General features: G+C 45.4%; 1 protein-coding gene across 7 annotated transcripts in view; it reads right to left on the bottom strand.

The window, feature by feature from the left end:
* Positions 1-12,500, bottom strand: part of LOC110514880 (protocadherin-10-like) — a 36,638-nt gene that overhangs the window by 12,969 nt on the left and 11,169 nt on the right. The window lies entirely within an intron of this gene.

Below are 12,500 nucleotides of genomic sequence, written 5' to 3' on the forward strand. Positions count from 1 at the left end.
CTGCATGGCCATGCACGCCTCCAACTCAATCATCAAGTTTGCAGACGACACTACAGTGGTAGGCTTGAATACCAACAACAACGAGACGGCCTACAGGGAGGAGGTGAGCGCCAGGAAAATGACTTTACACTCAACGTCAACAAAACAAAGGAGATGATCGTGGACTTCAGGAAACAGCAGAGGGAGCACCCCCCTATCCACATCGAAGGGACAGTAGTGGAGAGGGTAGAAAGTTTTAAGTTCCTCGGCGTACACATCACGGACAAACTGAATTGGTCCACCCACACAGACAGCATTGTGAAGAAGGCACAGCAGCGCCTCTTCAACCTCAGGAGGCTGAAGAAATTTGTCTTGTCACCAAAAACACTCATAAACTTTTACAGATGCACAATCGAGAGCATCCTGACGGGCTGTATCACCGTCTGGTACGGCAACTGCTCCGCCCACAACTGTAAGGCTCTCCAGAGGGTAGTGAGGTCTGCACAACGCATCACCGGGGGAAAACTACCTGCCCTCCAGGACACCTACACCACCCGATGTCACAGGAAGGCCATAAAGATCATCAAGGACAACAACCACCCTAGCCACTGCCTGTTCACCCCGCTATCATCCAGAAGGCGAGGTCAGTACAGGTGCATCAAAGCAGGTATCGAAAGACTGAAAAACAGCTTCTATCTCAAGGCCATCAGACTGTTAAACAGCCACCACTAACATTGAGTGGCTGCTCCCAACATAATGACTTTACTCCAGCCACTTTAAACAATGCCATTTAATATAATGTTTACATACCCTACATTATTCATCTCATATGTACATACTGTACTCGATACCATCTACTGCATCTTGCCATCTTTATGTAATACATGTATGACTAGCCACTTTAAACAATGCCACTTATATATGTTTACATACCCTATATTACTCATCTCATATGTATATACTGTACTCGATACCATCTACTGCATCTTGCCATCTTCATGTAATACATGTATGACTAGCCACTTTAAACAATGCCACTTATATGCCACTTATACTAAACTTACTAAAGGTACCAAAGGCCAGTTCTACTGCTTCTTTAAATCAGCATGACACTTTTCAGCTCTGCTAACATACTTGCAAAAGTGTAGATATGTAGATATTCCACTTAAAATCAGATGTTTCCAGCTACAATAGACATTAACAACATTAGCAATGTCTACACTGTATTTCTGATCAATTTGATAAAAATCTTTCAAAAACAAGGACCTTTCTAAGTGACCCCAAACTTTTGAACAGTAGTGTATGTCATAAAGCTATGTAGTAGATAGACAACGTGTGACCCCTTAACTAGCAACTTATGGCAACCCTAAAGCTATGGAGCGGATAGACAATGTGTGACCCCATAGCTAAAGACATATGGCAACTATAAATGTATGGAGCAGATACAACACGTGTGACCCCATAGCCAGCAACGTATGGCAACCCTAAAGCTATGGAGCGGATAGACAATGTGTGACCCCATTGCTAAAGACATATGGCAACTATAAATGTATGGAGCAGATACAACACGTGTGACCCCATAGCCAGCAACGTATGGCAACCCTAAAGCTATGGAGCGGATAGACAATGTGTGACCCCATTGCTAAAGACATATGGCAACTATAAATGTATGGAGCAGATACAACACGTGTGACCCCATAGCCAGCAACGTATGGCAACCCTAAAGCTATGGAGCGGATAGACAATGTGTGACCCCATTGCTAAAGACATATGGCAACTATAAATGTATGGAGAAGATGCAACACGTGTGACCCCATAGCCAGCAACGTATGGCAACCCTAAAGCTATGGAGCGGATAGACAATGTGTGACCCCATAGCTAAAGACATATGGCAACAATAAATGTATGGAGCAGATACAACACGTGTGACCCCATAGCAGGCAACGTATGGCAACCATAAATCTATGGGGCAGATAGAACACGTGACCCCATAGCTAGCAATGTATGGTAACCATAAATCTATGGAGCAGATAGAACACGTGACCCCATAGCTAGCAACGTATGGCAACAATAAAGCTATGGAGCAGGTAGAACACGTGTGACCCCATAGCTAGCAATGTATGGCAAATATAAAGCTATGGAGCAGATAAAACACGTGACCCCATAGCTAGCAACGTATGGCAACCATAAATATATGGAGCAGGTAGAACACGTGACCCCATAGCCAGCAATGTATGGCAACCATAAAGCTATGGAGCAGATAGAACACGTGACCCCATAGCCAGCAATGTATGGCAACCATAAAGCTATGGAGCAGATAGAACACGTGACCCCATAGCAAACAACGTATGGCAAACATAAATCTATGGAGCAGATAGATCACGTGACCCCATAGCAGGCAACGTATGGCAACCATAAATCTATGGAGCAGATAGAACACGTGACCCCATAGCTAGCAATGTATGGCAACCATAAATCTATGGAGCAGATAGAACACGTGACCCCATAGCTAGCAACGTATGGCAACAATAAAGCTATGGAGCAGGTAGAACACGTGACCCCATAGCCAGCAATGTATGGCAACCATAAAGCTATGGAGCAGATAGAACACGTGACCCCATAGCCAGCAATGTATGGCAACCATAAAGCTATGGAGCAGATAGAACACGTGACCCCATAGCAAACAACGTATGGCAACCATAAATCTATGGAGCAGATAGATCACGTGACCCCATAGCAGGCAACGTATGGCAACCATAAATCTATGGGGCAGATAGAACACGTGACCCCATAGCAAACAACGTATGGCAACCATAAATCTATGGAGCAGATAGAACACGTGACCCCATAGCAGGCAACGTATGGCAACCATAAATCTATGGAGCAGATAGAACACGTGACCCCATAGCAGGCAACGTATGGCAACCATAAATCTATGGAGCAGATAGATCACGTGACCCCATAGCAGGCAACGTATGGCAACCATAAAGCTATGAAGCAGATAGAACACGTGACCCCATATCTAGCAACGTATGGCAACCATAAACCTATAGAGCAGATAAAACATGTGTGACCCCATAGCAAGCAACATATGGCAACCATAAAGATATGGAGCAGATAGAACACGTGACCCCATAGCTAGCAACGTATGGCAACAATAAAGCTATGGAGCAGGTAGAACACGTGTGACCCCATAGCTAGCAAAGTATGGCAAATATAAAGCTATGGAGCAGATAAAACACGTGACCCCATAGCTACCAACGTATGGCAACCATAAATCTATGGAGCAGGTAGAACACGTGACCCCATAGCCAGCAATGTATGGCAACCATAAAGCTATGGAGCAGATAGAACACGTGACCCCATAGCCAGCAATGTATGGCAACCATAAAGCTATGGAGCAGATAGAACACGTGACCCCATAGCAAACAACGTATGGCAACCATAAATCTATGGAGCAGATAGATCACGTGACCCCATAGCAGGCAACGTATGGCAACCATAAATCTATGGGGCAGATAGAACACGTGACCCCATAGCTAGCAATGTATGGCAACCATAAATCTATGGAGCAGATAGAACACGTGACCCCATAGCTAGCAACGTATGGCAACAATAAAGCTATGGAGCAGGTAGAACACGTGACCCCATAGCCAGCAATGTATGGCAACCATAAAGCTATGGAGCAGATAGAACACGTGACCCCATAGCCAGCAATGTATGGCAACCATAAAGCTATGGAGCAGATAGAACACGTGACCCCATAGCAAACAACGTATGGCAACCATAAATCTATGGAGCAGATAGATCACGTGACCCCATAGCAGGCAACGTATGGCAACCATAAATCTATGGGGCAGATAGAACACGTGACCCCATAGCTAGCAATGTATGGTAACCATAAATCTATGGAGCAGATAGAACACGTGACCCCATAGCTAGCAACGTATGGCAACCATAAATCTATGGAGCAGATAGATCATGTGTAACCCCATAGCAGGCAACGTATGGCAACCATAAAGCTATGGAGCAGATAAAACATGCCATGTGTTGGTGATGTCACATTATCATTTACAGCAGTCACACGTTATATCATCATGGTTAAAATGACCGTTGCTGACGCTGTTCACTTTCGGCTTGTACCCAGCGGTGGTTGTTGTTGCTATGTACGTTGCTAGCGAGTCAGTAGACTAGTTCCTCTCACAGGGTACTGGAGAGAGGTGAAGATGTGTTATTGGCTCGTTTCGGTCGTGGCTGACGGCAAAATACCTTCACTACATCCCAAATGACACACCGTTCCTTGAGTAGTGCACTACTTTAGACCAGGGCCCATAGGGTCCTGTAGTGCACTATGTAGGGAATAGGGAGCTATTTCAGATGCAGCCATCCAGACCCTGTTATAATGAGTACTTTAAAAATACATCTCTTCTCCCATCCGCCTCCTTCTCTTCCCTCCTTCAGAGGTCTTTGAAGTAATAGCTGACCCGGCTGTAGTGTCTCAGTCGAGGGAGGGAGGGAGGGAGGGAGGGAGGGAGGGAGGGAGGGAGGGAGGGAGGGAGGGAGGGAGGGAGGGAGGGAGGGAGGGAGGGAGACCATGGTACTTCACCTCTGGATCAGAGTTGGCAACGATTTGCTTAAAAAAATAAATAATAATTAGCTCTGATCATTGATAATAATAATGAGCTCTAGTAATAACTGATCATTGATAATAATAATGAGCTCTAGTAATAACTGATCATTGATAATAATAATGAGCTCTAGTAATAACTGATCATTGATAATAATAATGAGCTCTAGTAATAACTGATCATTGATAATAATAATGAGCTCTAGTAATAACTGATCATTGATAATAATAATGAGCTCTAGTAATAACTGATCATTGATAATAATAATGAGCTCTAGTAATAACTGATCATTGATAATAATAATTAGCTCTAGTAATAACTGATCATTGATAATAATAATGAGCTCTAGTAATAACTGATCATTGATAATAATAATGAGCTCTAGTAATAACTGATCATTGACAATAATAATGAGCTCTAGTAATAACTGATCATTGATAATAATAATGAGCTCTAGTAATAACTGATCATTGATAATAATAATGAGCTCTAGTAATAACTGATCATTGATAATAATAATGAGCTCTAGTAATAACTGATCATTAATAATAATAATGAGCTCTAGTAATAACTGATCATTGATAATAATATTGAGCTCTAGTAATAACTGATCATTGATAATAATAATGAGCTCTAGTAATAACTGATCATTGATAATAATAATGAGCTCTAGTAATAACTGATCATTGATTAGCCATTTGTGAATAATCTTTCTGCTGGCGTTAGTGTTACGACCAGATCATTCAATAACACACATCTCCAAACGTAACGGTGTGCTCCAGAAGTCTAGAGAACAACTCTTCCTGTAACAGGATCATCTGGTCATATAGCTGCCACAGTTTTAAAACAGACTGTGTTTATTGTACTTACAGCTCACCTCAGACGAGACTAACAACAACAGACACACACACACACACACACACACACACACACACACACACACACACACACACACACACACAATCTGACTCGACACACACATACACACACACACACATACGCACACAATCTGACTCGACACACACATACACACACACACACACATACGCACACTTAAGTCAACTCGGCAGGCGTCACTAATTCGTAATCACCAATCTAATGCAGTCGCTGTGGATATTTAATTCAGTCATTTGTCACGCCTGTTGTTCACCACAACACAGACGTCAAGATAATGATTGTTTAAAAAAAGCCCCGGCGCGCATCACAAACACCTCCCTTATTCCCTATATAGTACACTACTTTTGACCAGAGCCAAATGGGTAACCGTATGGCCTCCGGTCAAAAGTAGTGCACTATATAGGGAATAGGGACCAGATACCTCATATCTCGTCTCTCAGGTCCTCTCCTCTCTTTCTCCTCCGTCTCCGATTAATATTTAATCTCTCTCCATCTCTCTATTTTATCCTTCATTCTCTCTACCTCCCTCTCTCTTTTATCCTTCATTCTCTCTACCTCCCTCTCTCTTTTATCCTTCATTCTCTCTACCTCCATCTCTCTATTTTATCCTTCATTCTCTCTATACCTCCCTCTCTCTTTTATCCTTCATTCTCTCTACCTCCCTCTCTCTTTTATCCTTCATTCTCTCTACCTCCCGCTCTCCTTTATCCTTCATTCTCTCTACCTCCCTCTCTCTTTTATCCTTCATTCTCTCTACCTCCCTCTCTCTTTTATCCTTCATTCTCTCTACCTCCCTCTCTCCTTTATCCTTCATTCTCTCTACCTCCCTCTCTCTTTTATCCTTCATTCTCTCTACCTCCCTCTCTCCTTTATCCTTCATTCTCTCTACCTCCCTCTCTCTTTTATCCTTCATTCTCTCTATACCTCCCTCTCTCTTTTATCCTTCATTCTCTCTACCTCCCTCTCTCTTTTATCCTTCATTCTCTCTACCTCCCTCTCTCCTTTATCCTTCATTCTCTCTACCTCCCTCTCTCCTTTATCCTTCATTCTCTCTATACCTCCCTCTCTCTTTTATCCTTCATTCTCTCTACCTCCCTCTCTCTTTTATCCTTCATTCTCTCTACCTCCCTCTCTCTTTTATCCTTCATTCTGTCCATCTCAACGGCCCCGTCTTGTTTTCCTCATGATCTACCCCGTCAGCTCTGATTAGGGTGACAACGTCCCAACTAATGAGAAAAACATTCACCTAATTCAAACCATGACTTTAAAATAGGTTTGTGTTGGAGTGAGGTTGGGGGTCATCAGTTGATGTACGGTGGTAATCCAACTCAAAGTCACAATAAGTATAAGTAAGTTATAAAACCAGATATTAGTAAAGTCTATGGAAGCTATTCCAACTAATAGTGCCACTTGAATTTTAAAAGAGTCAACGTCATTGTTTTGAAATGGGTAGGTTGAGTTAGGGGTTGCACGGTCAGGTGAATACAATGTTTTACCACATTAAGTGATGGCACTGTAGTGTTTTCTGATCCAAAATGGCGACCGTTGCTTATACATCCATAGGTGTGTAGAAGGTGTTGTGTCCCCAGGATGGCAGCTTGACTGCAGCGTTATAAGTGGAGGTGCTACAGGCCTAACCTTGGTTTGATAATTGCTATGCAAAGGTTCCTCCGGAAATGAATTAGTGATCAGTGGAGTGTTACAGAGAGCTAGCGTGTTCAAGAGACAGAATGAAAGATGAGACCAGCTTATGGACACACACACACACACACAGACACACATACACACACACATGCATGAGCATGCACAAACACACACAGCAGGACACATACCCCCACATAGACCCACAAACACCCACGCTCTGAAAATACTTGATATAAACACATCCCACCTGAGAGGAAGGAAGAAGCACTAATATCACACACAACCAACCAGGTATCAGAGACCCCTTACATCTCTACAGTCGTCTGGAAGCAACATGTTCCTACAACTTCCTACAACTCTCTCTCTGGCGCTCTCCTCTCTCGTGCTCTCTCTGGCGCTCTACTCTCTTGCGCTCTCTCTCTGGCGCTCTCCTCTCTGGCGCTCTCCTCTCTTTGCGCTCTCTCTCTGGCGCTCTCCTCTCTGGCGCTCTCTCTCTGGCGCTCTCCTCTCTTTGCGCTCTCTCTCTGGCGCTCTCCTCTCTGGCGCTCTCCTCTCTCGTGCTCTCTCTGGCGCTCTCCTCTCTTTGCGCTCTCTCTCTGGCGCTCTCCTCTCTCGCGCTCTCCTCTCTCGCACTCTCTCTCTGGTGCTCTCCTCTCTCGCTCTCTCTCTCTCTGGCGCTCTCCTCTCTCACTCTCTCTCTCTGGCGCTCTCCTCTCTCACTCTCTCTCTCTGGCGCTCTCCTCTCTCGCGCTCTCCTCTCTCGCGCTCTCTCTCTGGTGCTCTCCTCTCTCGCTCTCTCTCTCTGGCGCTCTCCTCTCTCGCGCTCTCTCTGGCGCTCTCCTCTCTCGCGCTCTCTCTGGCGCTCTCCTCTCTCGCGCTCTCTCTGGCGCTCTCCTCTCTCGCGCTCTCTCTCTGGCGCTCTCCTCTCTCTGGCACTCTCTGGCGCTCTCCTCTCTCGCGCTCTCTTTCTGGCGCTCTCCTCTCTGGCGCTCTCCTCTCTCTGGCTCTCTCCTCTCTCGCGCTCTCTCTGGCACTCTCCTCTCTCTGGCACTCTCTCTCTGGCACTCTCCTCTCTCTGGCACTCTCTCTCTGGCGCTCTCCTCTCTCACGCTCTCTCTCTTTCAATTCAAGGGCTTTATTGGCATGGGAAACATGTTTACATTGCCAAAGCAAGTGAAGTAGATACTAAACAATAAAAATGTACAGTATAAATGAAAATGTACAGTCAACATCACACTTATACAAGTTCCAAAAGAATAAAGACATTTCAAATGTCATAATATGTATATATACAGTGTTGCAATGATGTGCAAATGTTTAAATAAAGATACACCTCTCTCTCTCTCTTTCACTCTCTCTAAATATAACATCCTTTAAAACTCCCTGTGGTATTCTCTTTCACTACAAACATTACCACCTTTTCTGCCTCACACACACACACACACACACACACACACACACACACACACACACACACACACACACATAAACACAAACTCACACACAAACACACACAAATAAATACACAGAGAGAGACACACAAACACCTGCTACGACAAGAGTTTGTGAAAAACTAGTGCCTCTCCTTTCAAAAAATAAGGGTGTTGAGGCCCTCCTATTGAGAACTAAGCTGTTACCATCTAAAATAGGACTGAGGAACGGCACCACACACACTGAGGCCCGTCCAAGCCATCTGATAACCTACGCACGGCACCACACACACTGAGGCCCGTCCAAGCCATCTGATAATCTACGCACGGCACCACACACACTGAGGCCCGTCCAAGCCATCTGATAACCTACGCACGGCACCACACACACTGAGGCCAGTCCAAGCCATCTGATATCCTACGCACGGCACCACACACACTGAGGCCCGTCCAAGCCATCTGATATCCTACGCACGGCACCACACACACTGAGGCCCGTCCAAGCCACCTGATAACCTACGCACGGCACCACACACACTGAGGCCCGTCCAAGCCACCTGATATCCAAGCACGGCACCACACACACTGAGGCCCGTCCAAGCCATCTGATAACCTACGCACGGCACCACACACACTGAGGCCCGTCCAAGCCACCTGATATCCTACACACGGCACCACACACACAGAGGCCCGTCCAAGCCACCTGATAACCTACGCACGGCACCACACACACTGAGGCCCGTCCAAGCCACCTGATATCCTACGCACGGCACCACACACACTGAGGCCCGTCCAAGCCACCTGATATCCTACACACGGCACCACACACACAGAGGCCCGTCCAAGCCACCTGATAACCTACGCACGGCACCACACACACTGAGGCCCGTCCAAGCCACCTGATATCCTACGCACGGCACCACACACACTGAGGCCCGTCCAAGCCACCTGATATCCTACGCACGGCACCACACACACTGAGGCCCGTCCAAGCCACCTGATATCCTACGCACGGCACCACACACACTGAGGCCCGTCCAAGCCACCTGATAACCTACGCACGGCACGACCCATGTTCCATTCTGTATTCCAACGCCACGTTGGCGTGATATTTGGCAGGCAGATTGTCTAGACGTTTGTGTTACGGTAACGTTAAAGTAAAGGTCAAGTAAAGGTCAAATCAATTCCAAATTGGATTGTGATACTGTCCTGGCATTGTCTGGCTCCACTTGAATCAATAAAACAGGAGGAAATCAAATAGACGTCCAGAACAGAAATAAAACAGAATATCGGCTGATATAAACCATGTAACAACTGGACACAATCCACTGCCTGTAACTCGGTGTGTGTGTGTGTGTGTGGAAATGATGCGCTGTAGTTATCCAATCAGTTTTGGGGTTGGGTCATTGCCATCATGACGACCATACCAAGCCAATCATGTCATCATATCAACTTACTAGAAACAAAGACCTTTTATCTCGCCACGTTGCCACCCGAACAACACAACAAACAACTCAACAAACAACACAACAAACAGACAGCAACTCGACATATGGTTAAGATGATGCAGAATAATGATTTAATTCTTTCATCTGCTGCCGTGTTGATTTGCAAAAAAAGACACCAACATTAACTACAACGCTCCCCTTTCAATGTGCTGTTCTTTCAGCACCGCCGGTGGGACAAGGCCAGAGAAAGGGGGAGAAAACAGAGAGAGAGAGAGAGAGAGAGAGACAGAGAGACAGAGAGACAGAGAGAGACAGAGAGAGAGAGAGAGAGGGAGAGACAGAGAGACAGAGAGAGAGAGAGGGAGAGGGAGAGGGAGAGACAGAGAGACAGACAGGGAGAGGGAGAGGGAGAGGGAGAAAGAGAAAGAGAGACAGAGAGAGACAGAGGGAGAGAGAGAGAGAGAGAGAGGGAGGGAGAGGGAGAGGGAGAGGGAGACAGAGAGACATAGAGACAGAGAGACAGAGAGGGAGAGGGAGAGGGAGAGGGAGACAGAGAGACAGAGAGACAGAGGGAGAGGGAGAGGGAGAGGGAGAGGGAGAGACGGAGAGGGAGAGGGAGAGGGAGAGGGAGAGACAGAGAGGGAGAGCGAGAGGGAGAGAGAGAGGGAGAGGGAGAGAGAGAGACAGAGAGAGACAGAACCCACTGGATTCTCCAATTACATTGAATGAGTTACAGGACAAAATAAAAACCCTCCAACCCAAAAAGGCCTGTGGTGTTGATGGTATCCTCAATGAAATGATCAAATATACAGACAACAAATTCCAATTGGCTATACTAAAACTCTTTAACATCATCCTTAGCTCTGGCATCTTCCCCAATATTTGGAACCAAGGACTGATCACCCCAATCCACAAAAGTGGAGACAAATTTGACCCCAATAACTACCGTGGAATATGTGTCAACATTAACCTTGTGAAAATCCTCTGCATTATCATTAACAGCAGACTCGTACATTTCCTCAATGAAAACAATGTACTGAGCAAATGTAAAATTGACTTTTTACCAAGTTACCGTACAACAGACCATGTATTCACCCTGCATACCCTAATTGACAACCAAACAAACCAAAACAAAGGCAAAGTCTTCTCATGCTTTGTTGATTTCAAAAAAGCCTTCGACTCAAATTGGCATGAGGGTCTGCTATACAAACTGATGGAAAGTGGTGTTGGGGGTAAAACATACGACATTATAAAATCCATGTACACAAACAACAAGTGTGCGGTTAAAATTGGCAAAAAACACACACGTTTCTTCACACAGGGTCGTGGGGTTAGACAGGGACGCAGCTTAGGCCCCACCCTCTACAACATATATATCAACGAATTGGCGCGGGCACTAGAAAAGTCTGCAGCACCCGGCCTCACCCTACTAGAATCCGAAGTCAAATGTCTGCTGTTTGCTGATGATCTGGTGCTTCTGTCACCAACCAAGGAGGGCCTACAGCAGCACCTAGAGCTTATGCACAGATTCTGTCAGACCTGGGCCCTGACAGTAAATCTCAGTAAGACCAAAATAATGGTGTTCCAAAAAAGGTCCAGTCACCAGGACCACAAATACAAATTCCATCTAGACACTGTTGCCCTAGAGCACACAAAAAACTATACATACCTTGGCCTAAACATCAACGCCACGGGTAACTTCCACAAAGCTGTGAACGATCTGAGAGACAAGGCAAGAAGGGCCTTCTATGCCATCAAAAGGAACATAAATCTCAACATACCAATTAGGATTTGGCTAAAAATACTTGAATCAGTCATAGAGCCCATTGCCCTTTATGGTTGTGAGGTCTGGGGTCCGCTCACCAACCAAGACTTCACAAAATGGGACAAACACCAAATTGAGACTCTGCACGCAGAATTCTGCAAAAATATCCTCTGTTTACAATGTAAAACACCAAATAATGCATGCAGAGCAGAATTAGGCCGATACCCACTAATTATCAAATCCAGAAAAGAGCCGTTAAATTCTATAACCACCTAAAAGGAAGCGATTCCCAAACCTTCCACAACAAAGCCATCACCTACAGAGAGATGAACCTGGAGAAGAGTCCCCTAAGCAAGCTGGTCCTGGGGCTCTGTTCACAAACACAAGCACACCCTACAGAGCCCCAGGACAGCAGCACAATTAGACCCAACCAAATCATGAGAAAACAAAAAGATAATTACTTGACACATTGGAAAGAATTAAGAGAAAAACAGAGCAAACTAGAATGCTATTTGGCCCTAAACAGAGAGTACACAGTGGCAGAATACCTGACCACTGTGACTGACCCAAAATTAAGGAAAGCTTTGACTATGTACAGACTCAGTGAGCATAGCCTTGCCATTGAGAAAGGCCGCCGTAGGCAGACATGGCTCTCAAGAGAAGACAGGCTATGTGCTCACTGCCCACAAAATGAGGTGGAAACTGAGCT

Source organism: Oncorhynchus mykiss, chromosome 19, assembly GCF_013265735.2.
Source record: "Oncorhynchus mykiss isolate Arlee chromosome 19, USDA_OmykA_1.1, whole genome shotgun sequence".
Classification (NCBI taxonomy): Eukaryota; Metazoa; Chordata; class Actinopteri; order Salmoniformes; family Salmonidae; genus Oncorhynchus; species Oncorhynchus mykiss.